Below are 13,677 nucleotides of genomic sequence, written 5' to 3'. Positions count from 1 at the left end.
TTATAAGGATTCTAAAACCTGTCATTATAATACTCTTTTATCCAAACTTTCAACAGCTACATTCCTCTGTTCTAAGAAGAAATAGTGTGTGGGTCGGGGAGGAGAGGAGGAATATAAAGACATGAAAATGTGTGCAAAATTTAAGAGAGACACAAAAATTGGTTAAATGTGCACCATGTAGCAAAACTGTTTATATTCTTTTCTCATTTACTTCTTATAACAATACTGTGTATTTCATAAATGAAGAAACAGAGGTTTGTAGAGGACTTCTTATGGTCACACAACTGGGAGGTGATTGAACCGGAATTTGAACCTAGATCTCTCGGATATCAAAAATTATACTCTTTCTCACTAAACCTCACCTACCTAAGTCACCTTTTAATAGTTTTTCTCAATAAACCCTATTGAGTGGCTATTACATTTCAAGACTTTATCTGGTGCTGAACAAAGATTATGATACACTGTGCTAAATGTGATAGCATTATGAGAAATTGAAGAATGTAAAGAAACAGTGTTGCCTTGCAGGGGACACAGATGTTCATGTGGGCTAGGAAATCTATAGTGATGCATGGCATTTTTCTTCCCCTTAGAGGAGGTGTAGGAGTTTTTCGGTTTAACAGGGCAAACAGGTGGGGGTAGTTGAGGGAAAAGAAGAAGGTATCCGAGGTCTAGAAAGAACAGCAGAAGCAAATGTTGGAAGGCTTCAAGGTCCTGATTTTAAGGACTTCCATCGGACAGTCATTGAAAATGCACAAGGTGTCTTCCAAAGTGTACAAAGAGAATGGGAGCTTTTGCTGATGGAAACCTGCATGAGAAAAACTGAGCTTCAACATTTGTTACTGATGTGAATGTGTTGCCATAGTGGACACTTTCACCAACCCAAGAACAATTCAAAGAGCCTGGATTCCTGGCAAGAAGTAGGGGTGGGGTGGTGTAGGGGAGGTGGGCAGGGATCATGGCAGGGGACAGAGGGTCCCAAGAGAAAGACAGGTAAAGAGAGGGCTCAGGCACCAACATTAACCTTCCTTTTAAAATCCTGCGAGAACCTCTTAGACCTCTTTGCCTTTACCCATAAGTCAGCCGATGTTCACTCAGTCAGCAAAAGTCTACTAACAACAGACTTGATTGTGATGAGAGGTGCACATTCTTGTGAACTTTGTTGGGGAAGAGGAAGGAGAAAGGCATTCGGCTCTTCCTGCTTTGTGCTAAGTGTTAAGCAAGGGATCTGATTAAATTGAGGGAAAAAGAGTTTGGAAAGGGTTCATCTCTGTAATCACACCCCTTCTCTCCTATTCTGAGTGCTTTAGGGAGAGGAATAGAGTGGCAAATGTCCCATAGAAAGAAATGGAAAGTTACTTCCTGGACTAGCGATTTTGCTAATTTCTGCCCTAGCAACTATTTTCCTTAGTAGGAAAAACCAACTCTTTCTCTTCTCAGTCATATTCCCAAATATACTATGTAGTGGACTTTGGGCTGAAAGCAGGTCATTTCAAGTACTGGCTTCACCACTTATGAGCTGTCTATCCTTGAACGAGTTAATATACCTATCAAATCCTCATCTTCCCATGTGTGAGATGAGAATTATGGATGGTACTTATCTCACAAGGTTTGTGTGAAGATGAAATGACATGAGGAGAGCCAGAATTGATGGAACGCTGAAAATATTTCAGGCAGTGTTCTTTCCAAATGCTTCACATGCATTTAGATGTTAAACTCATTTAATGTTTGATAAAGAGCCCTTATCAGGCAGGTACCATTATCATTCCCATTTAACAAATGAGGAAGCTGAGGATCAGAGAGGTTAAATAAGTTCCCCAAAGCCACACAAGTATCAGAGCTGGGATTTGAACCCAGATCTTTGGGCTGCAAAGGTCACTCTGTTTGGCTACCATGTTCTACAAATCCCCATGAGTATACACCATTTGGGCACAATTTCTTGGAGATATAATCATGGAATAAGGATTAGCCAGGTTTTAGAAAGCCTGGCTTTTTACTTGACTCTGACATTCAGCATATTTCTCAGTATTAGAATTTTGAAACCTTCATCTTACCTTGATGACACTTTAACTGAAACTCACTTCCTCACAAATTCTGGTTACTATACGCAGTTAAAATATTTACTGTTTCCATGACCTGGAAACTTGTAAGGAGTGGTATACGTCTCAATCACTGTTTTAATTTTTTAAGTTTATTTATTTATTTTGAGAGACAGGGAGAGAGAAGGGGGGGACAGAGAGAGAGGGAGAGAGCATCCCAAGCAGGCCCCTTGCTGACAGCACAGAGCCTGATGTGGGGCTCCCTCCCACAAACTGTAAGATGGTGACCTGAGCTGAAATCAAGAGTAGGATACTTACCTAACTAAGCCACCCAGGTGCCCCTCAATTGCTGTTTTAAAACAATTTCATTCCAACCTGTGGAAAATAGAAGTCAATATATCAAGCCCTCACAAAATCTTTGTCCCACCATGTTTTCACCACACTTTTTGAAAACATTCCCACAGCTCAAACAAATGAAAGATGTCAGAATCCATGGTGTAACCAACAAATATCTGTATATTTCTTGGGGTGCATTTTCATATAAATCCAAGCCCATTCTGCTTTTATCGGCCGTTGTCTTCAAAACGGATCTCCAGATGTTGCAAAAATTAGAACCTTGATTTTGACTGGCTGCCATTTTTGTTTTCCATTTTGAAAATTTCTGTCAAAGGTCCCAGGTATGAATGAGGGAGATTGCCTTTAGTCCAAAACCTACCAACACATTTCCATGCTGCAAAAAGCTGACATGAAGAAAGCTCGGCAAGGATGTCAGGTCTGCCCTAATGTATCTATCATGGTCTGCAAGGCATGTGAGCAGGCTCTTGGCAAAACCCTGAGGAGGGGAACTTCTCCAGCTGTAGCACTAGCCTGCCATCTTTCTCTTGAACTTGGCACTTAATGAATCGGTCTTTGGCTTGTTTGCATCTTAGAGTCAGGCTGGAATAAGCTTCACTCTCAATGTAGGGCTTTTCAGTGTTGTCTCTAGTATTTCCTTTGCAATAGAAATTTTATTAACATTCATAAATAAAGTTTTCCACGTACTGTCATCTATCTCTCTTCTACCTAACTTATCCCAGATTTTCTGGGGATTGTCTGAAAATGATTCACATTGCTAGTGAACAATTTCCACATTGTTCTTCCTGGTGTCTAAATAGAACACTGCCCTTGCTGAAGTCAGTGAGAAAGATATGACTTTGTCCTCTTTTGGTCTTGTTAAACAAACAAACCTAAAAAGAGATAAAACAATTTTTGCCATTGGTGGCCAGATCTCTCCTTTCCAAGCATGTCACTGCCTGGGAGATGATGCTGCATTTTCTAAGATAAAATTAGCATCTTGCCTTAAGAAGTAGCAGAATGAGGGGTGTCTGGATGGCTCAGTTGGTTAAGCATCCAACTTTGGCTCAAGTCATGACCTTGAAGTTCATGAGTTTGAGTCTCGTATCGGGCTCTGTGCTGACGGCTCAGAGCCTGGAGCCTGCTTTGGATTCTCTGTCTCCTTCTGTCTCTCTGCCCCTCCCCTGGTTGCACTGTGTCTCTCTCTGCCTCTCAAAAATAAATAAACATTTTAAAAAATAAAAAAAAAGAAGAAACGGAATGAATCTGGACTGCATGCCTAGAGACATTTTGGGGACGTTAGATAGTCCAATGCCACTGGGTCGCCTGGTCATGTAGTGGCTTTGGCTTGAAAATTAGACATATTTTTGCTGACCATCCCTTTGTTTTATGACCTAAGTCTTGGTTTCAGGAAAGATTGAAGGCAGTATTGGGCATAAGATGAAAACTTATGAGGTATTAGTGGGGGGGGGCATTGAAATTGTCATTGGCACTCAAATAGCCCACACAAAATTGCCCCCACTTAAGAACCACTGGGTTAAGGAGATGATGAGACTGAGGCCTGGAGAGGTTCAGCAGCTTTCCTAAGGTCTCATGGCTGGTAAGTAGCAGAGCTAGGACTACAAAGCTTTTCTGAGGACAAAGTGCTCATCTACTACCCTATACCGCTACTCCACGTCACCGTCCTCTCTCTCACTTCTGTCTAATATCATACATCTACTGGGCATTTGCTTAGTGTACTGTGTGTGCACACCTGCATGCACTCATGTCCAGCAAATAACTGTTAATATTTCAAAGCATTCTTTTTTTTTTTTAAATATGGAACACTTCACGAATTTGAGTGCCATTCTCACGCAGGGGCCATGCTAATCTCTGAATCGTTCCAGTTTTAGTCTATGCACTGCAGAAGCAAGCAGTATTTCAGAACACTCTTAAAGTGACTTTGCATTGATTCTTAGATGCCATCAGACAGGAATTGTGGAAAAAGAAATTTCCACTTGTGTCATGACAGTAGCTGTCTCTGAGCCAAGAGCTGCATCTGAACAGAGGTCTAAGGTCAGAAATATGGGTACGAGTTCAGACTAGGAGTTCCCATTGCAGGCAATTCCTCATTTCCTAGCAGGGCTTGGCTCACCGCTGCCCAGGTTCTATCTCATGCTCGGGGTCAGTAGACCATCCCAGTCTCCAAGGGATAAATTAGATAATGTGAAAAGGCTTCTTACCCATGTGCTGTTGTGAAAAGAAGTGACTCCCAGAGCCATAATTTGCCAATTATATCTTTTGTTTTCCTTCCCATCTTGTAGTCATTCTCAAAACCTCCAAACTCCATGCTTCAGCCTCTTGTCTGAAACAATTAAGCCTCTAGGAAGATGTGGGAATGCTAATAGATTTAGTGTTGTGTTTCATCCACTCCTGACTGTTGACATCAACTCTTCATGCTCAGCAACGTTTTCTCTGCGACTTCATAAGCACATGAATATTTATTATGTGGGGGAAGCACACTACTGTTCGCAATGACTGCAGCTGAAAAAATGATAATAAACGTGAGAGATTAACAGGACTCAGGACAGGAAGCAGTTCAGGGATGGTAGACCAGGGTCTGTGGAATGTTAAAACCACTGTCATCCAAAGAGCAGCTAAAATGTTAAGAGACGCGCAGCAAAGGGACGTTGTGTTGGCAGGAAATAACCTAGGGGAGTTTTAGATTATAGTGTGTAATTAGTGCATAATTAGCATTTGCATAAATATTCATTCCAGGGAATTTTGTGGATAGTAGTAGCACGTATCCAAAACACACGGGCACACGTACACACATGACTAAGAAGACTCAAACAAAGGATATTCACGTACTCATCAGTTAAGACCTGCCTGAAAACTCCTCTCCATGGCTATATCTTCCCTATTTCCCCTACAAAGGGCTGCTGGTGATTCACTCAGACGTGGACGACTCTCTACTGTTTATAAACCTATTACTCCTCTTGACTCTAGACCCCTCCAGGCCCTTGGTTTACCCGGTCGTTTCTTCCACAGTGTCTACTACGCACAGTTCCACAGTACGTCCTGGATGGTCAATACCTGATGACCGAATGAATGAGGACTGGTCAAGGAAAGGATTATGTAGTTCAGTTTTATTTAACTACCTGGGAACCTGCAGCAGACACTGTGTTAGGCACTAAGGAAAATCTCAAAGGAAGTTGGGACTTTTCTTGACCACACTTCTTGCAGTCTCTTCTTTTAGTGAGTCAGTCAGCCAGTCAGCAAGTTCTGGCATGTTGTGAGAACCAAGGACACAAGTAGAGAAGTTAATAGGAATACTATCTGGTGTCATTAACACTGTGTTTGATATATACTCAGGATTTTGGGAAAGCATGGGCAGGGATTCTAACTCAGCCTGGCAGTCAGTAAAGACTTCCCAGGTTGTATGAGCTGAGTCTGGAAGGGCAAGTGGGAGTTCCTGGGGTGGGCATTGGAGCCAAAGTATAGCATGAGCAAGTTTGGCAGACAGAGAGAGAACCAGGGCGGAAGCCTGCCAGTTGTCAGCATGGCAGGGGTTGGGGGAGGCATTAGGGCTTAGAGGCCATTGGGGAGGGAAAGGCGGTATCCCTCAGTGAGTATTGCAGGTTCAGGGGGCCTGAACTGAGGCTGTAAGAGGTGCCAGGAAGGAGAGGCAGGGACAGGAGATGGCAGCGACAGAACTTAGTGGCTCAAAGTGTAAACTGAAAAAGCTGAGGCTGAAGAGTGGGCTCCCCCGTGATGTGAGCCTCAGGAATCTTAAAGGACAGAATGCAGACACCTTAGCATGTGTCCATTTGTAAGTGGAGTGCAAGCTCCGGGCTGAGGGGGCGCTCAGGATGCAGTGTCCCTTAGTCCACGTCAAGGAGAAGACACAATCGTACTTTGTTGTTTGCATGGAGAGTTCATGGGTGCTTTGAGTTACACATATTGGGATATCCACATAATCTTTTTAAATAGCTTACTCTTTCTCTCTTGGACTTGTTCTTTGGTTTCAAAGTCAACTCTGTCTAATTGGTTGCTAAGATTGGCCTTAGCATTCGGTTAGGGTTGAAACATTGCATTTTACGATCCAAATAATTGGGGAGTTAAAAATACTTCCAACAGTTTATGACTCACACTTTTCAACTCATAGATGAGAAAAACCAAGGTGGGTGACTGTGAATGCCTGTGATTTCGGCACAGGCTGAAGTTCCACTGAGTTCTACATGTGATTTCTGGCCTGCTCGGAAGGCCCTGACTTTCTCAGGTCATCCCAGACTTTCTGGCTGTGCCTGAAATTAATTACAGCCACATCCACTAGATTCAAATGTCACCTTACAGGGATAGAGAACACTTTAAGTCCCTATCAATCATAGAGTTTATGCATTTGAAAGATCTAGAAGTATAGGTTTTGACAGGCGGGAGTCGAGGTTAAGAACGAGGGGTTACAGGATGAAGGGTAATTCACAAAATTTACCTGCTTTGCAATTTGATCAGGTTGATTCAGTTTGTTTCAATTTGCCAAATATTTACTGAGCACGTGCTGCCCACGTGATGCAGTGACATGTCCTCAGGCCATCCAAGGTGGGCCTCACATGCTCCTGAGGGGCGCAGAGGGTGGAGAGTGAGTAGATATGTATGTTCAGGTAAGAGAGGTCATGACTCAGAGAGAGAGAGAGAGAGAGAGCTCAGTCCACATGGCGTGAACCATGAGCAAGAAGGCTGCGTCGATAACAGTTCTGCCTATGTAGCAATGCACTCTTTGGCAGGTTATGCAGACCTCAGAGTTGGCTTGCTCATCTGCAAACTTGGGATGACGAGGCTTCCCTTTCTCCCTCAGAGGTTTGTTATGAAGGTCAAAGGAATTACTTCATGTTAAAGAACTTGAAATACAGAGAGGGTGTATTTCATTATTTAATTGTTAGCAGAATCAGAATTGGAACCCCAGGCTATTTGATTTAACTCCTAAGCCACAAAACTCTGTGAGCTTTTCTGGAACATTCTCCACTCCCCCCCCCCCCCCCCCCCCCCCCGCCACACTTTTCATTGCTTTATTGGAGAAATCTTTGAGGTTGCTGTAGGCAGCTACATGTGTCTCTTGCTTTATAGAGGAGGGTAGAACAAGGAGAAGGAAGATGACACTGATAAGTGTGGGTGAAGAATTCTAAATTTTGTGAGTCAAATACAATCCCTGGAACTCTGAAGATGTGTGGAGTCTCTTGAAAGGCTGCCTTACACACTGTGATTTAAATTACACAGTGTACATGCGTTCGCTAAGTGGGTCTGCTGTCACATCTCCAGTCCCATCTTAGGGCTGGAGACTCTGAAAACAGGAGAAGTTTTCTTTTTCTTTTTAAAAGTTATTTATTTATTTATTCTGAGACAGAGAAGGGCAGAGAAAGAAAGGGAAAGAGAGAGGATCCCAAGCAGGCTCTGCACTGTCAGTGCGGAGTCTGGTGCAGGGTTCAAACTCATGAACCATGAGATCATGACCTGAGCTGAAATCAAGAGTCCGAGCTTAACTGACTGAGCCACCCAGGTGCCCCAGAGCTTATCTTTTTCTTAGGGGATGGGTCTCTCAGGCCTTGCCTGCATGAGATTTTACTTTGCAGGATTTAAGTGGTCATGAAATGATAGACCTGAGCATTGAATCTCTACAGGGAGTCTATCATGAGAAACATCGCCAATACGCTATTGCTTGAGTAACTTGGAAAGCTGAAGGAAATAGGCCAATTGTGCTGAGTATTTTGAACAATTTTCCATTTGTTCTGCTTCATATCAGCTACTCATATTCTTGTTGCAACTGAAAAATTGACAGATGTCAGAGGGAAGGCTCCATGATTTTCCCTTGTCCTGGAAACCCCATGAAGAAAACATATGTATCGACTACGTCAGTGGTTTTTATATCCAAGTTATGGCCCTTGTCCAAAGAGATTATTTTCCTGATTTCAGGCAGCAACAATTCATATAGCAAGGGATACTTTCTGAGCAGGTAATACATTTTGTTGGAGACCACTAGGAGGTGTGGGATGCACAAAGACGCCACTGATTCCTGTTCAACTTCTTAAATATATTATAGTGGCAACACGAGAAGACTAGATCTGACCTACAGCCACTCACGGAGGAGAAAAGAGCTACCACAGAAACAAAACCAAACCTCACATCCCCTCTGAAAAGCTTCCTGCAGCAAATCCAGCCTGAAGATTACAAGCAAGGGTTGGAGCTGAAGGGAAACTTCTCTTCCCCTCTTTGGTTTGGGTGGTAGTAGCCTGCTAAAGCCCAGCTTTATCATTTTTTTTTTTTCCTTTTATAGTTTCTTCAGGAAAGCCCCGGGCCTCTGAGGCTGCCTTCCACCCCCATCGGAGATTTTAAATGTGAGGACAGGAAACGTTTGTCCGGCTTCGTCATTTTATGACACTGTTGCCCACTCCCCCCCTCCCACACACCCTCCTTTGGTGCCTCCCGAAAAGTTCTGCCAACGTTAAGCAACCATCTTTTAATGTGGCTTTGGCTGAACTCGTACTCTAGGAAGTGAGTGTGGCAGGGCACCCCTGTCTCAGCCAGGCCAGCCACTTCTGAGAGCTGAGCTCATCCGCCGTCCCAGCGTCCGGAGGCCCAGCCCACGGGGGGCCGTCTGTGAAGGGTGCTGGGTGGCAGGAGGGCACAAAGCAACCTCAGCAGGGCAGGCTGGCTGCTCCTAAGACTAGCACTGTGCTTCGGATGGTAGGCACTACGTTATGAAAGACAGGTGTCCTGAGAAACAGTGATTCTATGCAGGTTCTATGCATAGTATTTTCCAGGTGATTATCTGGAAAATGACAGAAGCTATTTAAGGAAATAGAGAAACATATAGTGGTGAAAGGAATTGTCCAACTTCCACAAGCCATTCGGGTACACTGATGGAAGGGGAATCTGAGCTCTCCTTTCTACCAAATGTCATCTCCTCAGCTGCTTTTGGCCACTAGTATATTTGCAATCGTAAACACATCATAAGCTCTGCCATCCTGACTTGTTAAAACTCCACTAAGCAGTTCTGTGCAGTAGGTAAGTGGGGCCTTCCCCCTACCTTTCAGTGGAGGAAAGTGGGTTGTAGGAGTTGATGCACTGCCTGAAGCCACATGGCAAGTTCAGGTGAGACACGTTCTAAAAATCCTGCCTCAGGCTGGGAGTCTGTGGGATACCTCAGGGCCACTGTTAGGACCCTTCACTGGCCCAGGCTTGTCAAGGCAAAGCCCTAGAAATGCATAAGACTCAGATTCATGGGAGACCCACCTGGTTTACGTCATCACGGGCTGTGATTCTCACTCTGTTTCGGCCCTTTGTGTAAACCCGGCCAAGCACTAGCTTCCCGGAATAACCCTCACCAGCACCAGAAGCCCGAGCCTTCTGCCAGAGACAGGGCAATGTGAAGGCAGCCAGGTGTCTCTCACATTGTCTAGGTGGCCGTAGAGAGGTAATTATCAATGACCAGATTTCTTTTGTGCCTTTACTATCTTACTGGATGGGCACGCAGGATGCTAGGACGAGTGTAGAAGAAATTTAAAATCCAGTTTCTAACTGTTGGTCCTGTTGAGATATTTCTCCTAATGTGAAAGAAACTTGGCTCTGTTTCAGATGAGGGAAATAATAGAGTGGAAAACACACATTTTCATGTGATTTTCTGTAACAACATCAAAGTCAAGAAAACCATGTGAAATCATTATTCATGACCTCTAAAAGCCACAAATTACCTTTTTAGCTTTTTGGGCTGTGGACACCTGGCTGCCTTTTCCTCCCCTGTGCACTCAGCATTGCCGTCTGGAGCATATGCTGTTGGTACATTAGATTTATGTGTCTTTTAAGGGTACTGCGCCCACCTCACTTTAACACTCTTTGCTTTTGGGGCCAACCTACTGTTAAATTACTTTCAGTTTTATGGTGACCTATCAACATTAATGCTCCATGTTTTTAGGATTGAGACAACTGTGTGGAACAGGGTGTTGTTATAAATGCCGTGCAAGCACCTATAAGGCCTTTCCATCTCCATAAAAGATCACCAAAATGCCTTTTCCCGAGCTGGTTTCTTATTTTGTAGGGTCCTCACCTATAAAGCAGAGCTAAACACGGAACATGTTACAGTAAAAAACCATGCTTACTTTCAAGTCCACCCACAAGTGTGCAAGAAGATTTTGACTAGAGGCCATTTTTTTTTTCTGTACACGTAACAAAGCCATTCTACCATTCCTGCCTACCTTTTGTGATTCCAAGGAAAAGCATCTAAGTAATATCTATGTAAAGTATTATAATAAGAGAAATATACATTTTGTGTGTATGTGTGTGAATGCATGTATGTGTGTGAGTGTATATATAGGTGAATGTGTATATTTGTGAGTGTGTATGCATGAGAGAGAGAGAGAGAGAGAGAGAGAGAGAGAGAGAGAGAGAGAGGAGAGAACGTGTATACATATCTGTGTCTGCCTGTCTTCTCCATCAGTGTTGGTTGTTGCCCAGGCCCAAATGTGTGCATTGAGCTCTCTCCTCTTCTCACCTTGCCCCATCTCTCTGTAAATACTCAAATGTCTTTGGAGGTGGGAAGGATTGGAGGTGCTCTCTTGCAGAGTAGATTTCCTTAAAAGTGATAAATTCCTTTCACCATGTGGGAAAAGAGATCCAGTACAATTTAATCACCTGCCTGAGATCACACTGGATAGTGATTTTATGAGAATTCCATTCTTAGCTCCAAGAGCTAGCAATAAAGCAAATATTCCTCTTCCTTGGCACCAGGGTAACTGATACTCAGATTTCTATACTTATAATCCAGGTGGTCATTCATATACACAAGAGCTTCTTAAATAGAAACATGGACCAAGTGTGCCTTTTCAAGTGTTGTTCCAGATCAAGAGGCCAACAACCTGAAGTTACAGTCTATTGTACTAGCTATTTTTGAGTAGATACCAGATAATGACAACAGGTGGTCCCTGTGTTTTATAAGCCTCCAATCTACTAGGAGAAACAGAGCTCTAAAACATCATAAGGAGCACAGAAAGCAACATGTGCCCCTCCATAGAGTGTGGTCTCACAGTTGACTTGCCACGATGGGACTTGTATGATAAATACTCCTATTTGGAACACTGGCAAGAATCAGGAAGGAAAAGGAAAACCCATCAGGAAGGAGTCAACAAAGTTGTCCAAAAGCCCATGCCAGAAAAATGTGGAACCTCATAGATCTGTATTGGGAATCCTAGTTTAGACATGGTACTTAGAATTGTGAGTCAGAGGGTTTCCCATCACTTTGGAAATGTCCAGGCTTTTGATTCAGAATAGCTGGTTTTGAGATTAGGTGCTACTACTGGCTGGTTGTGTGACCTTGGGCAGTCCACTGACTACAACTTCTCTGAGTTGCCATCTCTTCATGAAACAGAGATAGTAAGAGCAACCCAATGCATGGGAGAATGCAAATCACAACACCGGATACCAGCACAAGGGGCTCTCACAAACATCCTGTTACCTAGTTACGGTGGCCTAGAAACACCACAGTAGACGGGACACGGGATGAATAACCGCAGAGGTAGATGTGTTGAAGACAGCAAAAAATTCTAGCTCACAGGTGACCACAAGGGTAAGGATTGCTTACCACAGATCATTAGCTGTCAGCATAAATGTCCAGGCCTGATTCAGCCTGAGGATTTAATTATATCAGGGAAATCTGTGTCAGAGTTATCAAGAATGAGTTTACCCCAGTCAGATCCTGAATAGCCAAGAGCTTGGCATCACAGAAGGATTTAGCATTTGTTTTTGTTTGTTTGTTTTGGTTTTTGTATTGCATTGTAACAATTATAAGAACCCAGCTAATGCTGCATGTGTTACTGTGCTCCAGATACTATTCAATTCTTAAGTCTTTTAATCCTCACACCAGCTCATTGAGGAAGGCACCACCGTTATCTCTATCTCACGGACAGTAAAGCCAAAGCTCAGTGAAGGTAATTTTCTCAAAGTCACCAGCCATCAAATGATGGGGCCATGATTTTTAATCCAAAGATTCTGGCCCTTTCAACCAAAGCCCACTCTTTTAACCAGGATATAAATGATACTAACTTAACTAAACCCTCATTTTCTGTATATATGGAAAACATCTGAATATTTGCCTTTCAACTGTATGCTTTTGGACATTAGAAACTTTTCATTTATAAGTGGTTAAATTGATCAGTTTTTAAAAATTGGATTCTTCCTTGGCCATGCCAAGTTCAGTATTCAGTTTTACCATGTTCTATTTATGATTATATTTAAATTTTGTTTTTACTTTTTATTTGACATAATTATAGGTTCACAGGAAGTTGCAAAAATAGTAGAGAAGTCCTGTGTACTCTTCATCCAGTTTCCCCCCATGGGTATGTCTTACATAATTATAGTACACTATCAAAATCAGGAAATAGACATCAGGGCAACGTCTGTGCAAAATTCTGTGCTGTTTTATCACATATGTAGATGCATGTAATCTACGCATGATGTAATCTACTCATTGACAATAAAAACCTTGACTGCAAGATACAGAACTATTCCATCGCCATAAAGATCTTTACACTTCCATTTTTATTCAAAATTTGTTGGTTCATCTGGAGGTTAGTTTGATGTTTGAGAAGTAAAGAACCTGTTTTCTACTTTCCGATTTCCTCAGTACCATTTATTTTATAAGTTATCATGTGGACATGATTAGAAATGTCACTCTTCAGCTCCAGCAGTACGTAATTAACAAATCCTGCATTCCTCAGACCTCAGAGCCATTGTTCCTCCCAGTCCACCACTTTATCTCCTAAAAATTTGGTCTTGGAAGCAGTGGGGTTTGATCTTTATGCCATCGGACACGACAGAACCTACATCAGGGTCTTGGGTCACTTAATTGTGCTGTTGGTGTGAAATTATTGCCTTTTTTCCTTGAAATTTATCAAAGGGGAAGGCTGTACCCATTGGTGGCTCCCTTCCAGGGCAGTATATCTCAGAAATCCTCAGGGGCCTGGATATGAGATCAGAGTTACAAAACTTCAGGTGCCAACACTTTTCTTAATTTTTCTTCAGCCTTAGTTTCCTCATCTGAAAAATGAGGAAAATTCAATCTCTCTCGGAGGGCTATGATTTTTATGCGGATTAAATGAGGTAATATATTTAAATGTACAGCCGAGGAAGGGCTTAACATAGTCTAGGATTTTTATGATCATATTCATTTCTAATAAAATATCTTTGAATTCAATGGAAATATATTTTTATTATTTATATTTGTATGTGCCTTCAATCATGATGACATTTCTTATTCCCTCTTGAAAAGTCAGTGTGGGAAGTC

At 42.6% G+C, this 13,677-nt stretch overlaps 1 protein-coding gene and 1 non-coding gene across 5 annotated transcripts in view; one reads left to right on the top strand and one right to left on the bottom strand.

Moving 5' to 3' along the window:
* The window catches only part of SUGCT (succinyl-CoA:glutarate-CoA transferase), a 747,074-nt gene that overhangs the window by 585,143 nt on the left and 148,254 nt on the right, over positions 1-13,677 (top strand). The gene's annotated exons all lie outside the window — the stretch shown is intronic.
* Positions 4,182-4,283, bottom strand: LOC122214646. The gene has a single exon (XR_006200026.1). It is a non-coding gene; the product is annotated as a U6 spliceosomal RNA (small nuclear RNA).

This window comes from Panthera leo, chromosome A2 (genome assembly GCF_018350215.1).
Source record: "Panthera leo isolate Ple1 chromosome A2, P.leo_Ple1_pat1.1, whole genome shotgun sequence".
Lineage (NCBI taxonomy): Eukaryota > Metazoa > Chordata > Mammalia > Carnivora > Felidae > Panthera > Panthera leo.
Note: the sequence above shows the minus strand (reverse complement) of the source record. Positions and strands in the feature narration are given on the sequence as shown.